The 24,060-nt window shown below is 34.7% G+C and overlaps 1 protein-coding gene across 5 annotated transcripts in view; it reads right to left on the reverse strand.

The window, feature by feature from the left end:
* The window catches only part of CNTN5 (contactin 5), a 634,097-nt gene that overhangs the window by 523,862 nt on the left and 86,175 nt on the right, over nucleotides 1–24,060 (reverse strand). The window contains exon 1 of one of the 5 annotated variants that reach the window (XM_027677366.1): nucleotides 18,745–18,768. The exons of the other annotated variants lie outside the window; for them this stretch is intronic. The gene's annotated coding sequence lies outside the window, so the exon portion shown is untranslated. Of the gene's footprint in view, nucleotides 1–18,744; nucleotides 18,769–24,060 lie in introns of those variants that run through there. 5 annotated transcript variants of the gene reach the window in all.

A 24,060-nucleotide genomic window follows, 5' to 3' on the forward strand; every position in this document is an offset into this window, starting at 1 on the left:
TTCTGATACAGTAGCTTCAAAATATGTATAACCTGAAAAGTTTTGAGTGCAAAGCCTCCTGCTTCAGTAGGAAATTTTTTATCAAAAAACACAAGAGATTCTGGTGAACTCATCCTTTTTGCTTTTGGTTACTGGGCATAGAAATTTGAAATTTTTCTTTTGTTGTAGGAATTATAATAGACCGACTATTCAGATACTGATACAGTGTGTGCCATACAAAGATAATTGTAAGAATATAAGGGAACTCATATAGAAAAATAGCAAAAAAAGTGATTAGTTACACCTGGGCCATTTTCTCTGAAGATAGTCACTATACTACAATACATATTTAAGACGTATTTTGATGACAAGGAGTTTTTTTCAGTCTCTTTGAATCCTCCACATACTTTTTTCATTTGAGAAGCTCTGAATTTTCTCTTAGACAAGCTAGAAATTTTACTAAGAACAATCTCCCGAAAATATTTTATTTCTGATATAAGAAAAAATCCCTGCCCAACCCCACTGTGATTTTATGAAAATTAACTTTAATGGAAAAATTAAAAGTCAAAACCCATCACTTGCTCATTTTAACACGTGAAAAAAAAAATTAGTGTAGAGTCATGATCAGAGCTTTTGTTGCCTGGAAACATTAAAGTTCTTATACTGCCATTTAGTTGAGTTTTTGAAAACAAAATGAGTACAGACATAGCTGCTCAATAATTTTGGGATCACCTACAAAGCATTAACAATTCCTTTGTTCTAGCTCCTGGAAAAGTGTGTGTCCCCCACAGAATTCAGCTCAATAACTCTCAGCACTGCATGGATGTCAGGTCCAGGATGAGAAATGAGCACTAAGAGGTGTACATTGGTGCCCATGATGCTCCCAAGAGCAGCAGATTCAGCATCAGCCTCCCCTTTTGCATTGCACTGGGGTGCAGAAGTCCTGAAGTGACAGAGCTGACAGGGGGGCAAATTTACCCGTGGGTTTTATAGCTTAAACTACAGTCCTTGTGGCCTTTAGGGATGGCTATCATACCTGAAATAGTCACTTCAGAGCAAGCTGAAGTGTATCTATAGCATACTCTAGCCTTTTCTGTGACTACAGTACTGAAGTACTTTTATTTTTATCCATTGCACCAAATTTTTATGTTCTGCTCATGACTTGCAGGGAAAAAAAATCTCATCCACAGTTGTTGGGTGCCCTAATTATTTACTTTAAATGACACAATTCTTCCAGAAAACTTTGAAAGCTCTTAACAGCTTATATCTCAAAGCCAAATGTATAGGCTATAATTCATTTACACTTTGTAAAACCATGCAAATCCTCAGTAGGTCCCACAAATCATTTCAGTATAGCATGGTCTCATTTAAACTTCATAAGCAATGTGATCTAAAATCTTTCAAGTAGGAAATTCTGGATTTTTTTCCATTGGCATAGTTCCAAACTGTAACTTCTCTTTTTCAAACCTTTATCATTATCCTGCTTCTTCAGAGACCATTCCACATACTCTACCTGTTTCATATCTAAGGACCAAACCTAGCTTTAATGTTTTAGCTATCTTCAATTTTTCTAAGTTAAACTCCTCTCTTCATTTAAACTGTTAGATCCTGAGGGTTTTTGATTGTACTGTAACAACCAGCCAGCAGTAAGAGTGCGTACAGAGATTTAAGATCCTAATTACAAAGAGAGGAAATGTATGAAGAATATTTCTTGAATGCTATTTTTATCCAAGAGATTTATAGGATACCTTTCTACTAAGCATTATGGTAGTTGCTAATTATATGATAAAGTGGTTTTTTACTCCCTGAAAGATCCTTTGTGTTTAACTTTCTAATGCGTGAGCAGTGCAATTCACAACCTTCATATAATTTCTTGGTAATACACAGAAATAGACTTGGATGATACAGTAGACTGAAACAATATCATTTGTAACTGTATTATCACCTCGTTTATTTTGGATTATTATTGATTTTTAGTAATTTTTTTGTGTCCAGTGCAACTATAAAGTCAATAGAAGATAGTCATCTTATTGGTTTTAATCCTCTGCTATCTTTTCAACCCTATCTTCCTTTTTATCCTGTTTTAAAAGCTGCCATCCTCTGTGATAACATTTCTTAGCATTCTCTTTTTCTTTTTAATGAAGGGTACTGTTTTTTCCTAAAGTGTCGATGGCTTTCAGTTAATCAAAAATTGATTCATGTAAATACAGGTATGCATCAGATGAGGTAAGTTTAAAAAACAAGCAAAAATCTAATTACAATTACTGAAGTGATGGTAGAAGGTCAGTTCCTTGTCTGTCTCTTCATCACCGCTCTGGCAAATCTGTGTTCGTGGGTTTTATTTTTCTGTGGAAAGCTCTACATATTCACCTATGACAGTGATCACCAAGAAATCTGGACCACTTCAGAGAATCTTTTTGTGAATGGTATGGAATGGACTGAGCTAAAGCCAATTCCAGAAGGATGAGGGAGTAATATGGGGTTTCATGATTTACTGTCATCCAAATGTCTCTATTTGCATTTGGATGATTTTCACCTACATAGCAGAGTACATGGATTAGAAGGCATTTGGCTATAAAGTTACTACAAGTTTGGGCTTTGTAAGTACTCAGCGATACTCACAAAAAATACATGTGAGAAAGAAGGGTGCACATTAAATTAGTTTAGTCCCCACGTACTGTGTTCATGCTTGCAAACAATTTACATGTGTTGTATAGAAAATTTACTGCAAAAAGTCTTTCTCAAATATTTAGGTTCTGTTACACGGTATTTATCCTACTGCTGAGTTAAAAAAAAGTATTCTGAAGATCTTCTAGTATAATGTGTAGATTTTGTCCATTTTTAATAATTGGTCTCCAGAGAAAGGGGTAAAATGAAAAAATAATCCATACTTTAATTCTGCACTTTGGGGAAAAAACCCCATGCCACTATGTCTGTATAGAGTATTGTGAGCCTTATTAAGAAATTTCCTTTCCATTTTTAATTCCCATAATTTGCCTGCATTTCATAAGGCACTCTGGAATTAAAGAATGTAATCACATGCTTTGCTTTGAACATGTGCAAAATTTTCTGCATATACTGCCTTTGAGATATATTTTTAAATTACTTCCAAGGAGAGTCAGGGCAAACTTATTGAGTTGGTGCATGCATAGCCACTTTGTGCAGGCAAAGAGAGCAAAGAGCAGTGCCACCCAGGGCACTGGATTCTCTGCCAGAAGTATCAAAATCAGCATGATTTATTAAGTTAAGAAAAAATAATGAATAATCAGAATTTATATGATGCTTGACAACATTAGAATCAAATAACCCTGACCACAATGATTCCACAATACATCTTAGGACAACTAAAATGTTCTGAAAAGAAAGAGAAAAATGCTCATAATATCATGTAAAATACTGAACTACACATAGACAATATCTGAATTTTGAAAGTACCTTTTCCTTGTAGCAAAGTTTATCAAGAAGTGGATATAAGCTTTTTCTGAAGTTCAAGATTTTTCAAAAAACAGAAGCTACAGCTGAAAAACAATGGTGGATTTGAGTATATCAGACGACAACTTATTCCATATAGATACCTAAATAAAACATACAGAGTAACCCCAAAAGTAGGTTACATTAAATTTAGGCCATCATTATCAAAGTACATAATGGGTTTAAAATACAGATAGATCTTTTTATGATAGGAAAAACATTAAGCCAAAGTAGAAGGGTGAAATTGCATCAGACTTATTTGAGACCACAAGCCTAAGGAAAATATGTATTAGTATGTGCAAGTTTTATAACTAACAGATTGCATTTCTTAGACTTCTGAAGTGTGATTCAGTTTCATAGACAAAGTATTTTCAAAGTATCTCCTATGTGTAAATACATTTTATTACTTCTTGAGTTTATCATATATTCACCTGGAAGATTGGTACTTGATATGAGTCAGATTGTATATAAGAGGGTTTCAAATAGGTGTTTCAAATCTGTGTACAGGCCGTCAGTAAAAACAGTCCTTGGTGGAAATAGCCATCTCTGCCATTTTCACTGACGCATGAAAAATTTAGCAATATTCCCTCTATTAAGTATGGAGCATACAATATTTAATTATTTTTGCTATACATGATAAGTAGTACATTTGAAGGCATATGACTGTGATATTTTCTCTGCAAGTCTCAAGGTAGTTGGACTTTTTTTAATTTGTTTTTTAAGTTCAGTTAATCATCTTTCACTAAAAATATGTTTTGTATTCATTTTAAGCAATGTTGGATCAGAAAAGACTTTCTAGAACTGTCTGCAGCACAGGTCATGAGGTTTTTCTGTGATTTGCTCAAGACCTTTTATAAATAATGAGGTCTTAGTGATTTAATAATCATCCTCACATGTTTACAAGAAAACTACTCAAATCCAACAGTCCTTTCTTGCTTAAATGTACCAAGAACATTGACCCAATGTCATCTCATTGACTTCAGTAGGGTCATAACCACAGCAGAAGCCAACATATCCTATAACAATCGACAAGGAAGCAAGGACTTAAATGAACTAAGGATCACTTTGAAACACTATAATTCTTTATGATAGTTATGTTTTACAGAATATTGCTTTTTAGTGCACAGTTGGCACCAGAATTTGATTTCTGCTTTTGTTAACTAATATAAATGATGAAGAATATAAAAGTTACAGAACAGCAACTAAGTCCCTTCAGAAAACAAGGATAAAACCAGCAAACAACAAACAAAAAGACCCCAACCCTTTATCAAAATTGTTAAAACAGATATAACAGTGGTAAAAAGATGCTGAGTTTGAATATTTTACTCATGTTAGACTGGAAGGGTTTTTCTCCTCTCCTGCCCTCCCCAGCACTAGTAACCTTTTTTGTGGAGCCATGTTTTAAAAAGAAATTAGTAGTAATTTCTAAAATAATAGTCAGTACACCGCACACTGAAGGTTAAACTTTCAGGTATTAATTTAGCTTTACCATAAAGAAGACAGTGTCTATATTCATCTCACTGAATTTAATATATTATCAAAGTTAAGGTTTCTGTAGACAAAAATAGCTTTATTTCAAAACAGTGTAGCTTAGTTGATGCAAAAGTAAATACAGTGTTTATTGCAACTACTTTAGTACACAGCATAAGAATGTACATTTATAACATAAAGGAAGCAAATCATCTGCATCATTTGAAGAGTACAGGCTCTCTAGCTCTGCTGTTTATTTATACATGCCCATATATTCTATAAATTTCTGTGTGCATACAGAAAGTTCATTTTCATACTAAAATAGTCTCGATACTCAGTATTTTAAAAACTGCAGTCCAATATCCTGTTAAAATGTAAATTTTCATACAACATATTAAATTTCAAAAAGCTATCTGCTTAACTAGCTACAAACATTTTCTCAGCTGTAATAAAAATTATTCCATGACTTTACAAAGACCATTCCCATTATTAAAAATAAATAAATAAATAAAAGAACTAGCCACACTCGCTATAACAAGCTTATTTTTAGTCTTGAACTTAGCAATGTAGAACATTGTCCTTGTTTAAATGTGTTTCAACACATATTGCTCCCTAAGAAAGTGAGGATTTATGCCATATGCTACAATGCTCTGTTACAAAGTGTTAGCATATATGGCGTGATCAAAGTTGTCTCACTTTCCTCAGACTCACTGGGAATGTTGCCGGAAATCACCACAAAATGAAAGGTTAAATAATGCCAGTGTTTATATGGCAAACTATTACATGACAAACAAACTCATTTTGTCATTACAGATTATAAAGCATTCACAGACTTACAAGGATTTTCATTACAGGTCCACCAAAAGATTGATACAAAGCAATAAATAAATATACAAAATGCTGTGTTGATCAGATACCTGCGTCAACACGGTCGCTTGGAATATGGTCAAACGCTAAACCTCTCCCAGCTCCTCCTTATCAGACAGCATTCCATTAGCAATCCAGTGTGGCAGAAGGACAGTGACAGCTTAGCTGGGTAAAATTCCCTGTCTATGGTACAATTATTGCACTACTGATTACTTCAGACTTTGGTGAGTTAATCCTTGGGGTATTAATTTACTGCTCTGACTGTAGAAAACAGATCCTAGTGCTTTACCCCTCTGAGGGCTGTCACTGTAATTATTCCATATGGCACCACCAGTAAAATTTTTCTGTGCATCTTTCCAAGTAAACAGATTTTAGGATATTTTCAAGTCAATCAGCTAATGAGAAAGAACTTTATATTGCTTTCAAGTACTGCAAAATACAGTGATCCTCTTTTGAGAGGAATTTAATTATTTCAAAGTCTTGCTATATATCAATTAGGAAGAATCTTCCTTATTCCAAAAAATCTTCCTGAAAGAAAGTTCTAAAATATCACAAAATATCTAAATTCAAACAAGACTCTGGTTTTATGTATGTGGATATAAGTACAGGTTAATCAACATGTATTGTGAAGAAAAAGAAAATTTAAAACATTCAAGAAAAAACCTCAATCCAGGCTACTTCAATAAGTCTGAATGCTCTGATATTATTTTTGTGAAAATAAAATTGAAAGGGACGTAAAATCCCACTTTGGTAAATAAAGTCTACTTATTCCACCGCCATTGGTATCCTAGTGTCAAAGTTTTTCATAACAATTTATACCTATTTGGATTAAGTTGTAAGCAAAGTAAAAAGTACTGTGAATCAGGTGTAAGAACAATCAACATGAATTCAGTCTCCAAAACGGGAGACTCAGAGGCAGGGATGTTTCCTACTGACTATGAAGTTCACCTTGAATTTGACAAATTTCCTTCTCTGTTACGGTATTTTATTTTAATGCTATATTTCTTTGTGTGTAGGGGGAAAGTGAAGAACAGAAAAGAAATATTTCAGGTGGTCTTTGTCAAGATCTTTCCTGAGAAAGTACTAAATGAGTTAATTAAGCTTGGAGATAAGGCAGTATTGTCACGGATTAAAGACTGTCTGTGAGAAAAATATCAAAGTTTACAACTGAACAATAATTTTTTCCAATGATAAAGGTCAAAAGTACGCATCTTAAAGTCTGAGAAAAAGTACATTAAGTGATCATATTTATATTATCTTAAAGAGAGCTCAGATGGAAAAGTTCGTAATGAGAAAGGATTACTTAGCTTTTGGGAGAACTGGTAAAGATTTCACATCTCCACAAAATTGGCAAATAAGCAAACTAAATGTTTCAGGCTAAGTGTTTAACTGAAGAAATTGACCTCAACATCAATTTAGAAAAGGCAGTTAAGATCTCTTTACAAACAATGAATACTAAAAATAAAAGACACTGAAATAAATAAGATAATGAGCAATACAGAGCACATTAATGCCTCTGTATGAATTGATGCAGACTCATTTGGTTATGTTACCTGAAGTAGCCATAAGACCCTCTTCTTAGAGAAGAAAGAAAGAAATACAGAGAAGTGAGAATGAGGCTAACTGAAGGCAGAGAGCACTTGCACAAGTAGAAGTACCAATATAATAAGAATGTGATAATATAGAGTACTTATATTGTAATTAAAAAATAGTGTATAAATATTATTACTTTGGTTGAATTACACATCTGTGCTTACTACTCTTATTACCACTGAATGGAATTAATGAAAGTTGCTGTAGGATTATTTAAGTAACTCATATAAATAATATGATTTATGATTTATATATAAGCATGGATGGAATTTCACAGCTTCTTGTCTGACCACTTTGAAAGATTTGTGGTGCTTTCTTTTCAGGCTGCAAACTAGCTCCTTCAGGGTTACCCACTGCTGACAAGCTTTTGATTATGCTGCTTATTTGTTCTTTATGGCTCATCTGAGCTGTTCCTTCCTTTTACACATCAGAACACTGTTGTGTTGATGAATGCAAGAAGCCCCTTTGATCTGTGGGCATTTTTTAAAGCAGATAGTAAAAGACTGCATAGCATTTAACTAGTAATTTCTTTTTTGAAATTTTCTTTTTTAAAAGTAAAGCATGCTTTAGAGAAATAACCTTTCCTAATTCTAGATTTTAATTACAATTTACTGATGTACCTTAACATTCTTATTTTTTTTCGGTAACATTGGACTATTATTAAAAAAAAGGTCATAAACAGACCTTCCAACAATGTGTTCTTGCCATTATTTACAGTGTTTCAAAGTGGCATTTATTTAACCAAACACAGCTATCTACATGTCTGCATCTGAGCTAGTCATTTTTGTATTCCTTCGTAGTCAATGAAAAGAAAAAGACATTTCTTAGGTGGGAATTGTATCATCAAGACACCCAAATTCCATCAAATGCATCCAGCTATAAAAGCAACTGTTTCTCTCCCTTGACTATAAAGGGAATCTGATTAGCAATGTCTCCTTGGCTCAGACATTGATGTCTCCACTGTACATGTCTAAGATGAGGTGAGATAAATTCGTGGTTTCTGCTTTCCTTTCACCTCTGGGCTCTTTCATTTGAGTATCATTTCAATACATAGCCTGCACCTCTGGAAAGATTCAAAAGTACTGGTATCCCTCCCTATTTCACATTACTGCCATTTCAAACACTGGTTTAAGAAGCTGCTAAAAAGCAACTCTGGCCTTAAGACATCAAAACTAATTTCCTCTCAATATTCACTGAATAAAATGACTGTAAATCCAAATTCTGGTCTCTTATATGATAGAAACAATACAGGGCTGCCTGGTCAGCTATGAACTTTCTCTTACAAGACACTGAGGTGGAGCTTTAGTAATCATAAAAACGTTTTCATGCCTGAGTGATACTGCTTTGCTGCAATTGCCCTTCAAGTCCTTCAAAAGAAAAAAGAAAGTTCTTAATGCCTTTAAGCTATGATTGGAATCAGAATTTAAGGTATAGTGAATTTAAGTAAAATTTGATGCCCAATTTAAAGGAAAAGTGATAGTAAAAACAATGTGATTATTCAATTCAAGTAAATCCATCTTAAAATACACTCAGTACATATAAATACACTATGGTATGTCAGTCATCTACCTAGCTGGAAACAGAATTAACTGTTGGATTAGTAATTTTCAAACCCTCAGTTTAAAATAACTGAATGCTCTCTTTAGACAAAAAAGTCTGAACATTCCTCAAATATCCTTATATGGCAAATTGAAGCAGACTTTTTATACTGAAGGAAAATAAGACAAAGTCAAACATTTTTGTACCAGATGCAGTCTGTATGCCACCAATTATGTGTCTGTGGAACACACCACAGGCCATTTACTTAAGGGGACTGAAGAGAGGGATATAACCTAACTGGAAAGGCAATTCATTAATTTCTGTAATTTAGAAAGTTTACTTCAGTCTAATCAATATTTTGGTTCTAATTTTATCATTTGTATGCAAAAATTGAGGCCTAAACATATATTAATATAATTTTTATTATATATATATGTTGATGCTATCTGTATCTCTAGAACTTTCAGTAACACTCAGGAATGCTGCGTATTCCAAATATTCATGAGGTTCTCAGATGAGAAAACAGAGAAGTGAAAATATTATTATTAGTTTCACAGAAAACAAATATCCAGATTCACAATTTGGCAAATTCTAATATCTAGTATGTGACATTAGTTGCAGGAAGATAAGACAAGCAGAGTATGACAGAGTATGTTCCTTTGGGGGTATCTTCTTTGTCTCTGTTTGCTTAAACTTTGAAATACAAAACTTAATACACCTTCCCAAGTTGTGATAATTATGATTATTCTGTTAGATACCTTTATATTTATACAATTACTTACTTCCCTTTTGAATCATCTTCAGTTTGTGGTCTCATTACTCAACAGCAGTGTATCTCAGAGACTTACATGTTTCAAAAATGATTAAAAGCCCACCAATTTAACAAATGACCTTCAGTAACTGAATACTGTAATTTAATTGAAAACATTATCATGTTCCCATGTAATAAGAAAGGAAAACTAAACCTCTCATCTTTCTGTTTCAGTCAATAATACACTAACATTATGTCCACTCTTGTCTTCTAAGGCCATCTGTTTTTGTGATACAGCCTGATCTTTCTTATTTTCATCTCGATTCTTCCATTACTCTCTACCCTCCTCATTTTTGCATACAGTGGCTTTGATGATTTTTTAAATACAGCTTCATCAAGGTGGACTCCTCCTTATGTTAAATTCAATTCTCCAAATTCAATAAAAACTTTACTTACAGAAACAAAGCAAATGAGCCTAACTTTTTTCAAGGATCTCATGTGCTTATGTCCAACATAAAATAGTGAATGGAACTGAATGATAAAAACAGAGTAGAATTTATTAAGTTCCTAAAAGCTGTTTTTTGTTCTGAGCACGCTGTCTTCTTCCATGCCTTCCCCTTTATAAGAGTTTATTCTCATATATTTTCAATTTTGAAGCATTCTACAGTGGTAACCACTTATTTCAATGAGATTCAACAATATATCTTCTGAGTGACTTATGATTGCATGCATAGAACTGTAGAGAAGGGAAAAAAAAAAGAAACTGAATGTTACTTCTCTTGGCAACATCAGTTTTATAACTATTTATCGACCTGACTCCAATAATAATAAGTACACTTTCACCATGGGAGAAAATATACATCTTTCCAATGTGAACAAAGTATTCTAAAGCTTACCAAACTAAAAGTTTGAAAAGTTTCTCTATTTCAAATCCATGGAAGAAATTAATATAAGGCTGACACTTTGAGAATGAGAATGCATTATCTTTACTACAGTGCTCTCACAAACTTATATTGATTCCTATGGGACAAATATTTCATAATATACAAGTCAAATCCTGTTGTGTCTTGTCACATTCACTGCAATCCCTTGGCTCCTTTAAAACTGCAACAAAAGAAATGTACTACACTAGAACATTATGATATTGACAAAAAAATTGCCTAGCCAGGATGAACACCCATACCTGTTTTAGAAAGGATTTTCAGGACAATCTGAGCTACAAGCACATCCTGTAACAGATTATTGTTTACACTGGGGTGGCCTGTTCTTTAACTGCTTTGATGGAGGTCTGAGCATGCTTCCCATCAGAATGCCAGGTACAGACTGTCCAAATGTGCATGAGCTTATTACAGAGAGTGGATTAAAAATAGCAAGGATGGAAGAATGGGCCATAAAGACAGTGGAAAGAATATGAAGAACATTTATAAGAATTTCAACATAATTTCCCTAAATGCAAAAATTTCAAGTTCTGTAGATACAAACTGTTTTAGGCAATTTCTTTTAAATTAAAAACTAATGATCATTTAACTACAGATTTCAAGCCTGAGGGGATCAGAATCACAGATATACATACACAGCATGTGAGGAAAATATTGGAACTTTTAGGGAAAAAAAAATGCACTTTTAGTGGTTTTGATCTCTACTGTGATTTAAAAAAATTCCTCATGAAAAATATTTTAAAATATATGTTAATTAATTGGTAAGCAAGAGAAAAGTATACAAAGCACTTTTCTCTTGTTCAATTTTAAACACACATCTCAACCTTCACTGTCTATATTTTGGACAAATTTGCTGGACAGTATGTACAAAGCACGCAGTTACTGCTATGGATGACTGTGAAGTACATGTACAGATAGTTTCTGTTATACTGGTTTTGTCACTTTTTCTAAGATCACTTCATACAGACTCCTTCTGTCTATCTATTTATATGTTAGTTTCACTGGTTAATTTTGCTAATAGAGTGTCATTCATCTCAATTACTGCCAGGTTATTAAAGTGCAGAAAACTTTGGTTGAGTGATTTGCAGCTACTGATGGTTATAGTGTCCAGAGAGTTTAACAAAGGAAGGTTGTTTCAGTGTCCAACCTGGAATGAGTTTCAGTATGTCTGTACTAAGGTACCATTGCTATGCTTGTATTTTGTGCTGGCCATGAGTCAACTCCATACAGAAAATGCATGACTATGTTGTGAGGAACTAAGTCCCAGATAATATATCCTGACAGGTCTCAGGAGTTTACAACTCAGATCTGGTGACCTAACTAGCAACATCATATAGCATTTGTTATTTTTAAATATTGGTAAGTTGCATTTAGATTTCTTCCTAACTGACTGTATTGATAGTCATCTGTTGTTCCTAAGTCTATAGAAAATAGTGCAGCTACTTGATGGGTAAACTGTGTGATCTTAACCAAAACTAAAGTAACTCAACAAGGAAAAAAGTATCTCTTCTGAAGTGTTTTCACTACAGCGGAGTCATGTTTTAGCTTCCTTGGTAAAGCCTGTTCTTTGTAGTCCAACTGCTTCTGCCATTTCTAGTATAATTGAATTGGGGACACCAGTTCTAATTTTGCCAATAGAACTTCATTTCAACAGGCAATGGGCTAAGAAGGAATTAGTTTCTACCCTTCCATCATCTTTTTACAATATAAAAAACAAATGAAACACAGTGGCTGAAGTAATTAATTCATTTGAGTTTCACAGACCATTTCTGCAGTTTGAAAGCAAATTCCTCTTTCCACTGTTTGATGTGCCTTCCACAAGGACAGGGATGTGGGGACAGCTTTTATCTCTAACATCATAAATGAGGTCAAATGGAGCAAACTACCAGTTGAAAAATTGAAAATTTACTTGAGAAGAGAAAGGAAAGAACTCCTTTTTGAATTCCAAGTTACGTGAATGTCCTGCAGGAATTAATTGAGTGGTTGCGTTTTGAGACTTTCTCTCCCTCTGAAACATGATTTCTCTTGACACTATTGCAGCACACACATGCATTAGCCAACGTACTGTCGGCATGACTCACTTTTTTGCCTTCCAAAACCACCTATATTCTGCAATAACAAAATCTCTAAAAGCTTTGAAGACCAGTTTTTTTCTGAAAAGTAACTCCAGCAAAAAGCATCTCAGTAGTCCACACTTGTCCCTTGATGATACACCAATCAGCTCTGCTCCATTTACAAGCAAAATAACCTCTCTTTGAAAAAAACCCAAAAGACAACAAAACAACCCAAATCCTCAACATGCCCTCAAAATTTACTTGATATCAAGCAGGATTTGTGCATGGCTAGATCTCTATAATCCTACAGCAGTATATTGCTTTCTTTCTCAGGTTATGCTCTCATTCAGTGGAGCTCCATTTTAGATTTTGCAGTACTTGATCAGACAGAAGAGTAATCAAGCTTAATACCCTTCCTTCAACAGCACAGAGGAGTAAATGCTCTAGAAAGTGAAAAAACCCCTGACTTTGATAGGCAATGGTGTAACATTACAGCTCTCATTCTGAGCTGGTGTAACTAGAAATCAACTGAATTCTGAAAGTATGACAGTACAAATTCCTCACAAGACAAAGACAGCTTTGATAACATGAGATATTCTATTATTTAGTGACAGACCCTTTTTGAGACTTGTAAACATTATTTGCCTTCAAAGGCTGTTTTTTTCAAAGAATTATTATCCATGTTTTATAGAGAAACTCTATTATCTGTCTCTTCTATTAAAAAATATTTACTGCAATGATTAAAGTACACTAACAGCATTTTAGATTATATGAGATATAAGAATTTATAAGCACTCTGTAGGACAGGAAAAGATTTAAATATGATTTTGATAAATTGAAGAAAAACTCAAAAGCAAGAATATAAAATTCAATAAAGAAAAAATAAAGAAAGGAGAAAAAAATGCACAAAGGGAAGAATAACTGGTTAGCAGTTATGTGATACAAAAGGATGTGGTAGTTGTGATGGATCATTAATTGAATGAGTCAGTAATGCCCCATAGTTACAGAAAAAAAAGCAACTCAATCTGGTTTGTCCTAGCAGTAATTTCTTATATAATAAGACAGGGAGATAATAATGAAAATTCTAGTTGATTCTTGTAACATCTCAAAATTAAGACTATTTTAGATTGTAGGGACACTGTATTTTAAAAAGATGTAAAAAATGAAAAGAGGGACAGAGAAAAACAAGCATGCTAAATGAAGGCCTAGACAATGTGTCCAATAGAAAAGCTTGAAGAAACTGATTTTTTTTTTAGAAAGTTCAAGAAGACATAAAAACAGTCTTCCAACTTATAAAATATTGTCAAGCAAAGGATAACAAAAATAATTTTCCATTTTACCAGGAGTGAGCAAATTATAAAAAAAGCAAGGATTAACAACTGGTGTGTGTGAATGCACATATCTCACAAAAACTCTCTGAGATTTTTAAGATGTGAATATATGTTGAAAACATGCATTCTTTCTCTATTTTAGTGAGGCAGCCAATATACCTAAAGACATGATAAAAATAAACAGCTAAGTTTTAGCAAGCTGGAAATTATTGCATATATTTTTATATATCTATATATAAGATATATACTTATATCTTATTAGCATGAATTCTGTGGGAACAAATGCATATCACAAAAAAAACCCAAAACACAAAGATTACTAATTCCACTCAAGATAATCACTACAGAATTTCAGCCTCTGATAATAACAGAAGTATTTCCCCAGATGGATGAAACCTTCTGCAAAGAAAGTTCCACTGGAAAGATCTCTGAGGGCATCAGGTGGACTCTGTTAGTAATTGTATTCTGTTATTTTGTCTTATTGTAATATAAGGAGGTGTTCATTGGTGAGCAATTATTTTCCATGTTCACTAGGGACAGGACAAGAATAAATGAGCTTAACAGAGAAGATTAGGTTTGATATGAGGAAAACTTGTATAATTATACAGGTAGTCAAATGTTGAAAGCAGTGACCCAAGGAAGCCGTGGAATCTTCTCTTTGCTTCAACAAAGGAGGGAAAAGTCAGGCTCTGGGTGGTGAGTTTTATGAGATCTACAGTGATGTTGCATGCCCATGACTTTGTTTCCCTTAAAAATCTACAAATATAGAACCACAGGACCAGAGAAAACTAGGGCTGGCAGGTAGCTGACTTTCTCTCCCCTCCACCCGCCAGCAGAATTAGCTGTAGTTGTGCGCTATCTATCAATAGTTTATCTAAACTGTTGTTAAACCCCTTCAGCAATCCGAATCCTGGAAGCTCCTTAGGCAAGCTATTCTTGTGTTCGCACTCTTAAACCAGCGTATGTATCAATCCCTACAGAAACATACTCTGTGACAATATTCAACGCCAAGTGAGGCAAAACAGAGACACAGAATGGAGGAAATACTCTCATCAACAACTTTTGGTGTTATTTTTTGATGCATTTGATACTTTGGGAATGTTACTGATAGCAGAAGTTATTGGTGTATTTTCCTCAATCCTTGTTTTACTATATATCATGAATACCACACAAGGGAATAATTTAATCAGCAGAAAATTGTAGAAACAGTCTGATCAAACTCATTACAACAGACAGGACTCAGTGAGTGGGCAGACTGTCCAGGCTGTGCATATAATTGAGCAGCGTCTGCTACACTGCAAATCAAGCCTCCTAAAAGAGACACAGAAATGTAACTTTCTGCAAGAGTGCACAATTTTTAAAAGCTTACTATGTTTTTCCAATTCTGTTTCCACTTGAGAGCAATGAACTCCCATTAGTGGGAGATGAAACAGAAAATAACACTAAGGAAAAGAATACGAACGGAAATCCATTTATTTTTAAAATACGCTGTTAACTCAATATAATTTATGTTACACAAGTGACAGAGATATGTGTCAATAGCATATGGATATGGTCATTTTTATTGCTGTTTGTTTTTTTGTGCTGCTGATAAAAGCCATGCATCTGCTTGAAACAGGTGCACTGTAATATTGCCTTTAACTTAATTCCGTAGTGTATGACTGTAGATGGAAGAGCCAATAAGCAAGACTGCCCCTTTTCATATTTCATATTATTGAGGGAATTTTCTTTCCAGAGTGTGAATTTTTTTAATATGCACTGTAAAGCGCTACGCTGCGACTGACATCGATTTTATAAGCAACTTACTTTACAGAAAGTATAAATACCATAAGTGCTAATTCAAGTGTTAAAACCAGATGTTTCTTCAATATTTCTTTAAAAGTGAAATTATATCTTACAAAGCTGACTGTTTACTGCACATGTACATAACTGCAATTTAGTAATCTCATTTTAATTAACTTTCAATTCAGTGAATAATTGAAAAAAAAACAAACAAACCAACAAACTAATATTCAAGTAGTTAAAAGAAAAATCAGTCTTACATATCCAGTGATTTCTTTCTTCCCTAACCTACAGACAGACAGATTGAAGAAGGAAAAAGAAACAAAGCCAGGAACTATTTACACCACGTGTTTTCTTAGGTCATTGTGAAATTACAGTGGGTAATTACATTCTAATCTGACTGGCTTTAAATACCTTATTTTCCTGTTCCAATATATAAAATATAATTTTATAATTCAGTCCTTTGGAAGGACATTGTATGTGTTTTTTATCTTTTTAATAAATTTAACAGAACTGAATACTTAAAGCACGGATTTTCACTCAAAAACAGGAATTATGAGTATGTTCCCGTGTTTTCTTTTCATGCTACTTCATGTTTTATCTCTTGAAGGTTACTTTTTCCTCATGTTTGCACATCCTACCTATATTAGACTACAGTTGTTAAATTTGTTTACAGGCCAGCTCTTTCAGAAATTTTAGCCTATGATTGATGTAGACTATTGAACGTTTTTTAATTTCTTGTTTATTCCTCGAGGATACTGGTTAATAAGTTACTTCATGAGCTAATTCCAGTGTGGCACAACATTTCAATGAAAAAAATATCACTGCCAAGCCCTATTTAGTTTTGAATACAATTTTGTGAACCTCAAATATCTGAGCTGATTATCAGATAACCTACAAGATTGGCAGACTGCGCTATATCATATAGACAACTTTTCCACTTGCTGCATTCCACTCCCTTGTATATCTCCTTCCACATTAAGAACTTAATTGTCCCTTCTGCTTCACATTTCTATCTTTGCATTTGCAGTTACTTTTAATATAATGAATGCAATAGTGATGAACAACAGAACTGTTTGAATAAGTAACCACCTCTGAATTTCAACACTTGAACTGAAAATATAGGAAATGAAAGCTACGATCTTGAATGCCCTATCTATCAAAAATTGACAGCAGCATACAGAAAAGCTTCTGTCCTATCTTTTATAGAATATATTTCCCATTAACTTGAATGTGTCTCCTGTTAAAGCTGCACAAAAATCAGTGATAGCAAGGATTTTGTTAGGTAAAATGAAAAATATGGAATTTTAGTGTTTTCTTGTAATTTTCAATGAATTATGTTAAATAGAGACATTTAAGTAAATGGATCTATTAAACTTATGTCCGTTCTAACTGGCCTCACAGGCTGTGTGATAAGACAGGTCGTGTAGCCATCTGCATTTAACTCAGTTTTAAAGTTTGCTTTGACATTTACTTTTATGCTTCAGGTGCTGTGATTAAATAGAAATGATGAATGAGTACTGTAAATGACTTCTCAATTGTCTGGGGTACAAAGATACCACTTGTCCGTCATGACCTCTAACTAATTTCCTCTATCACTTTCTCTCCTGATTTATTCAGAGTAGTTAATTCTGACTCCCAGATATTTCCAAATCCCCATATTTTTCTCCCTGTTCAGCCGTTGGTCCCTCCCCACAGGGTTTCCATTCACTTTTTTTTCAGCATCATGTAACTGTGAAAGATGTTAAGCATTAGATACTAAGGTATGGCCTGTTTCAATTGCTATGGGACAAATTTATATGAGCTTTTCCTAGACATACCCAGGTTGGTTGTCTACAGAAGAGCTACTCAGTTGGGTTCCCCTTATAGTCAACAGAGGGAAATAAACCCTTTGGGATGTAATTTGTCTTATTCTAGATTGAGATGAATTGTGATCTACTAATGTTTATTTCTTATAAGGCACCATCAGGGGAACAAACAATTATTAGACCATATATGGATGTTAAACCTTCAGTGAATAGTTCAGATGTGTATGTTTATGTCTAGTAAGAGAATATAATAATCTTACTCTTTCCAGATTCTCAGACATACAAAATGCGAGTAATTTTACAGACTGGGTGGATTTCAGATGAACTTAGTCTCCCTTAAAAAGGGAAAAGGAAGACAAGACAATAACATCAAAGTGATTAAGATTCTGTTCCTCATTTACAAAGAGAGGAAATACCAGGATCCTAGTAGGTAGGTAATTACAGAGTTACTATACAATCTTCCTATTTTTCTCATTTTCTTTTTGGTAGAACTAAAACTGATTTGATTTTGATTCCACTTCTACATGTTTCCATGTCAAGAAAGGAGCCAAGCTGGTAGCCACTCTCACACCACCTGGGCTGAGACCGAAAGTCCCTTTGCAGCTACACACCCCATATTCACACAGTTAGACCAGGTTTTCTTACTGGCTTGACCTCAGGTTTCCCATTGCACAGTCTCAGATGTCTTGATCCTTAAAATAATAAATAACTAAATAACAAAATAACAGCTCAAGCTGGGTGCCTACGAAGAGGGACCCTGAAAACAGGAAACCCCGGGCTTTTAAACCCTTACAGTCTACGCGTGTGAAAGTGGGTAGTCATCAGCTTCTGCCATGTCTCTAAGTGTCCAGTCACCTGTCACTGGCTGGTACAGGTCCCTGTGCCCTTGGTTATGCAAAGGGTCAGCAGGTCATGGCCTTTTGACCTTCACCACCCAGAGCTCAATCAACAGCTGGCACTGCAGCTGCACAGCAAGCTGCCTGCACTGAACGTATTCCTCAACAATCCAAGTCAGATGTCCAAGTTATGCCCATATGGTTCACATGATTCCACTGAAAATGGCCCTATTTCAGGATGCCGAGTATAAAAGTTGGTCATAATGTGAACAAGCTGTCTTCTAGCCAGTCTGAACTCAGCCTGAACTCTCGCTACTAAACCCACCTGATCTTATGCCTCATAGTATCCCTCATAGCATCCTAACACTCCAGTGAGTAAATTCAGATGCCTTCTGGGTAAGACCTCACTTCTCCCAGCTCTACGACATAAAAAATGCAAAAAAAAAAAAGTAAAAAAAACCAACACCAAACAAAAAGAACCCCAAAGCATTTGATCCTTTGAAACACTCTATATTCCACCTGGAACTGAGTTTCCCCCCCCCGCTAATGGTAACAGGGCCAGTTCAGAAACAGTTCTCATATGTTCCCACATCCAGGCAGCAAAGCTGAGGTCTGCAAACGTGTGTGTGTCTGATGGCACTGAAATTGTAGCTAGACAGTTAAAACTTTTTATGAGGAAAAAAGTGAAGGAATCTAAAACACAAACACTTGGACAGTCACCTTGTAAAAAAGTGAGGAAGCCTTCCTGACAAGAACTAGGAAAGGCTCAGGAAAGTTTAAAGAAAAGGCTGGAGAGGTGAGCAAAAGAAGCAAACTGACTATATAATAATCACTGAAGAGACTCTTTATTCTCTCTACTTTTTCCCTTTCTGAAAATGATTTTTTTTTCATTTGCAACGGAATTTATCTTCTGTTTTATGGTAATAAAACTAAAGCTCTTGATGGAGCATTTAAAATCCCTGAATAAGTCATTATAACAATTCTTTTTACTCTTTATTTCCTAAATAATCTTCACAATTGACTGCAATTTGAATCCAATAATTGATTTTGAGTCATTATCTTCCATTGTGCAGTCAGTAAACACTTTAGATTCTGTTTAAGGTGTAGATACATTTTTAACAGTGAATTCTGTAAGACAAACATGGAAAAGACCATTTTAAATGGTTCTCTGAAAGACTGCATTATTAGCATGTTTAGTAAATGTCTTAAAAACTGAGTTGCAAGAAGAAACTATTCAGTATTAAACAATATTTCATTTCCTATGGTGTCACCAATTTTTTCTTCTTTCTGCTCTGTTCCGCTGAGTCTATGAAGATCATTACTACTATTATAACTTTTAAAACCATTCCAGATAAAAGGGCATTATTACTGGATTATACAGGTTGACATATTGCTTGGACATTTTCATCTGACAGTGTATCTTTTTTTTTCCACATTTGACAGTTGAACTTATTTTATTAAGTCAAGATATTATTTTGCCTTTCCTGACTACATTGTGCTCAGACCTCTGGTAGAGAAAATTATTCCATATTTATGTATTCTGTACAGCTACTCAGTCACCAACTTTTTTTTGAGACAGGACTGACTATTCTCTGTTCCTCAGTATTTGCAAGAAGCTGGTCTTCAACCAGAAACTTTTCATTAACAAGGAAAAATATAATTGAGAAATATGACCAATTGCAAACTAATTTGAAACTCTTCAGTTACATAGTAGATTGTCTGGGACAAAACAAGTAGCCATTGTCAAGACTATTTTGTCCTGTGAGCAACACAGTCAAATCTACTGAGAATTATAATTTTGTTTTGAGGTACTGAAATTGTTCAGAATACCTGAATACCACAAGGTATTCAAAAGCAAGATTCTTCAGAATTAACAAGATTCTAGCTTTTAGTTGCTACTAAAGTCTTCATCTACACATTTTTTTTCCAGACTAGTAAAATCTGGAGCCTTCAAATATTCTGTAATCCAAGCACCAGATATCCAGCACGTATTTAGGACAGATGGTTTGCAGGGTGGCTACAGCTGTTGATTAAATAGGCAACAATATTAAAATTATTCCAAATATAGCTTTTAGGAAAAGACTTACACACTGGTATTCTGTTTATATTATCGCATTTGCCTACATAATCGTTGGCCAAAGCTGTTGATATGACCCAATTTTGCACATACATCCTTCCAGATGGATATTGTCAGTAATATGTTCTTAATCCGATTCTTAATCTGTGGTAAATGGTTAGAATTAAATTTTCTGATCGATATAAAGGTCTTATTTGAGTTTCATGAAGCATGTTTGTCTTCTCAGATAAAAAGGTTAATGTGAAGAAGAGATCTGTCAACTCTGAGGGAAACTGCAGAACCTTTGTTGGATTTCTGTTTGAATAAATCCATACCCAGTTCTCAGCACTGTAAGTGGGGTTTTAGTGAAAACTGCATGTATAGTTCTGTCAAGCCATCCTAAGTACAGTTTAGGACTTTTGCTACTTCTAACTATAAAGGACCTGAATAACTTTGATATAAAATAAGTAGTAGATTAATTTATTTTTTTTTCATTTTTCTAAGCATTGCAACTCACTGTTACTCAGAGTAGCCTGAACCTACTGATACTAAATTTGAAAGACATTAGAACTGTGGAAACTTTGCAGAAAATTCCTATTCATTCTATCCTTATCTACCTCCTGTTAAGTTTATGTCACTGGTATTTGGCTGGTGCTTTATTTTTACGGGCAGTGAGAGTCTGTTTGACACTGTTTTCTGTTCCCTGATAAAACAATATGTACAGCTGTGCACCATCAGCATATGTCAAGCTTTTAAGCCTGTAGCATTTTATAATATCGCTGGCTGGTTTAACACATATGTTGAACGTGCAAGAGAAAAAAATACTATCCTTTTGAACCTGAAGGGTAAAAAAGGGATCTGCTTGTTGACAGTGTTGTCACACCTGAGTTTTATCTAAGAGACAGGAGTATAATCTTGTGTGATCCATTCTTTCAAATCCTATTCAGTAGTTGATATAGTATTGCAGTATCCCATGGAAGACGTTGCTACACACAATGAATATATACAGGAGGAACAGCATGGACTTCTTTGCTTTGTCTTTGGTTAGAAAGAGATAACTTCTCAGACAGAATGTCTCTCTATCTGTATCAAAAGTTAAATGAATGTGGGAAGAGGCATAAGCCAAATGCTGCAGGAGACAGGTACGTACTATTGTCATTGTGATTAAAGTAGAGACTACCTAAGCATCAGCTCCAGTGAGTGTAGAATGTCTGTGCTAGCTCTCAGAGTGTACTAAAACAACTTTTGAGTTCTGTGTCTGCTCATCTGTTTCAGCTTCCTGACAAAGTGAAGGCATTCTCAAAAAAAATTGTAATTCGAACCAAAACAACACCCTGTCCCCTAACAAAAAGCATAAATCTTCCCAAGTTACACATTTGTCACTCAGCAGTCTGCATTTATTAGTGATTTTGTCACAGCCACTTGACTGTCTAAAGTATATTTTATTTCATGCAAAGCATGAATCTCCCAAAGTCAACAACACAATGAAATGCTAAACTACTCATTCTGCTATATGTCAGCTACACTTCTTCATACCTGTAACCAAGTGTTTGTTTTGATCCTATGATGTAACTTGATGGAATAATAATGAGAATATGGAGGACAGTGGAGAAACTGTTAAACAACTTTGAAACTTTTCTGGAACTATTAAACTATAACCATTCAATAATCATATTCTACATCTAATGTACTTTTTGAACAGCTCACCTTGTTTTCTTCTATTTCCAGGAGCCCAGAGATACATTCTGAATTATCTTCCGGAGACATTCTTCTGCCTTGCCTTGAAGACATGAGCCTCACCTGAAACTCACATGGCTCATAAGAGCAATGCCTCTAGATGAGAGGCTCACTGTAGAGGCATGAGAAGTGACTACATGTCTCTGTACAGCTTTTTCTCTATAATTCTTCACAAAGTGGGAGACTCTTGTCAGGCTAATGACAAGGCCATTGACTTGAATTAGAGACTGTCCTGGTTTCAACTGGAATAGAGTTAATTTTCTTCTTTTTACACATTTAATTATACAGTTTCACCTCTGACAGGCCATGTTATGTACAGTTTTGAAAGAAATGATGGCTTAAGGTCAGGTATAAGGCATATTGCACACATATATGCCACATTTTGGTATGATTTAGGAGAATAATAATTAGAACTGTGAGCTCAAAATAAAATTCTAGCATTTCAAGCAATGGCTTGACGTGAAATGGGAGTACGGAATGGTTTCATGTCATTGATCTTTCATGTTTATTCAGAGAAGTTGCTGCTGCCTGCATTTTGCCATTTGTGTTTTTTCTCATGTGCATACCTCTTTGTGGCTATAGAAACAACAAAGAAAATTAGTCTGTTAGTTCGAAACCTGTTATTCAGATGTTTTAATGTTTTTTTCTTTGTTTTTTGTTTCTTCCATGATGTTACTTCTTAGAATATATCTCTGGTCTGAAGCTTTGAAGGTAGGGATTAGAGGGGTTTATTGTTATTTTTTAGTGCAATACTATTTTAGGGAAGATGGGGAGAGGAGGGAAGCCTTTTTCAATTATGCTTTAAATTTCCAGAACAGCCAAATAAGATTTCCTCTGGGTAAAATTTACTTTCTCATCCGAGTCCATGAGCAAGCATAGTCCCTTGCTCACAGCTAGTGGAAGTGGAGAGGGAAGAACAGATGGGGTGCAGGAAACATGGGGGCCAAAACTGTGCCACAATGCAGCATGCCAAGCAGCAATTTGGTCTTCCCTGTGAACTGCTAATTAGCAAACAATTAAAACAACAATATACACAGTAGTGTCAGTAATCTCACAGTTATGGGAATTATCCCATGATCTAGTCAGATTAAACGAGAATTTTGCCGTTAACTATTTTTATCTTCTTTGAAGAAATTGTCTTATTCAATAAATCTTTCAATATGTTGCTTTTATTGTTTGTTGGGGGTTTTTTTGCTTAGAGAGAACTGTGAGTGTACACATCACTTTACAAAACATATTGAGTGACTAATGCCTGTCTCAAAGAATTTGCAAGGAATGTAAAAGAGATATTAAGAACAACTCTTTAGAAAATAGGTGAGATAATCTTAAGGAAAAAAAGAAGAAAAAAAGAGCAAAACATAGAACAGTTTGGCAAAGAAGAGGACTCTAATGAAGTATTTGCTAATGAGTTCTGGTAAAATATCATCAGCACTATTGTATAAAGCATTGCTGAGGTAGAAGCAATCATATCTAACCTGGGAGCTGTGCTGCACTGTGGGGGTGTTGTGATGAGCAGCTCACATGGCTAGCAGGGTGGATGGGCACCTGCACATATCTCACACCTTTTCCCTGTGCCTAGTATCACTACCATGATACAACGGAGCAGAATATTCTGAAAGGAAATGCAGCATCCACACAGCACAGCTGTGTTGTACCATTGCTACTGGTTTCAATTCCTTGACCATTAATACTAGCTCTGAAGTCTACGGTGCAAAGACTTCCCACAGCCCTGCACTGATAACCGTCTCCAAACACAAATCCCTATGGCTCCTGACAGAAATTGCCTGCATGAATATGGAAGCTCCAAGAATGTAGTTTGTTTAGAGCACCTGGATTTCCTGCTGTGGA

This window comes from Neopelma chrysocephalum, unplaced genomic scaffold (assembly GCF_003984885.1).
Source record: "Neopelma chrysocephalum unplaced genomic scaffold, ASM398488v2 Primary Assembly neopelma1_43, whole genome shotgun sequence".
Lineage (NCBI taxonomy): Eukaryota > Metazoa > Chordata > Aves > Passeriformes > Pipridae > Neopelma > Neopelma chrysocephalum.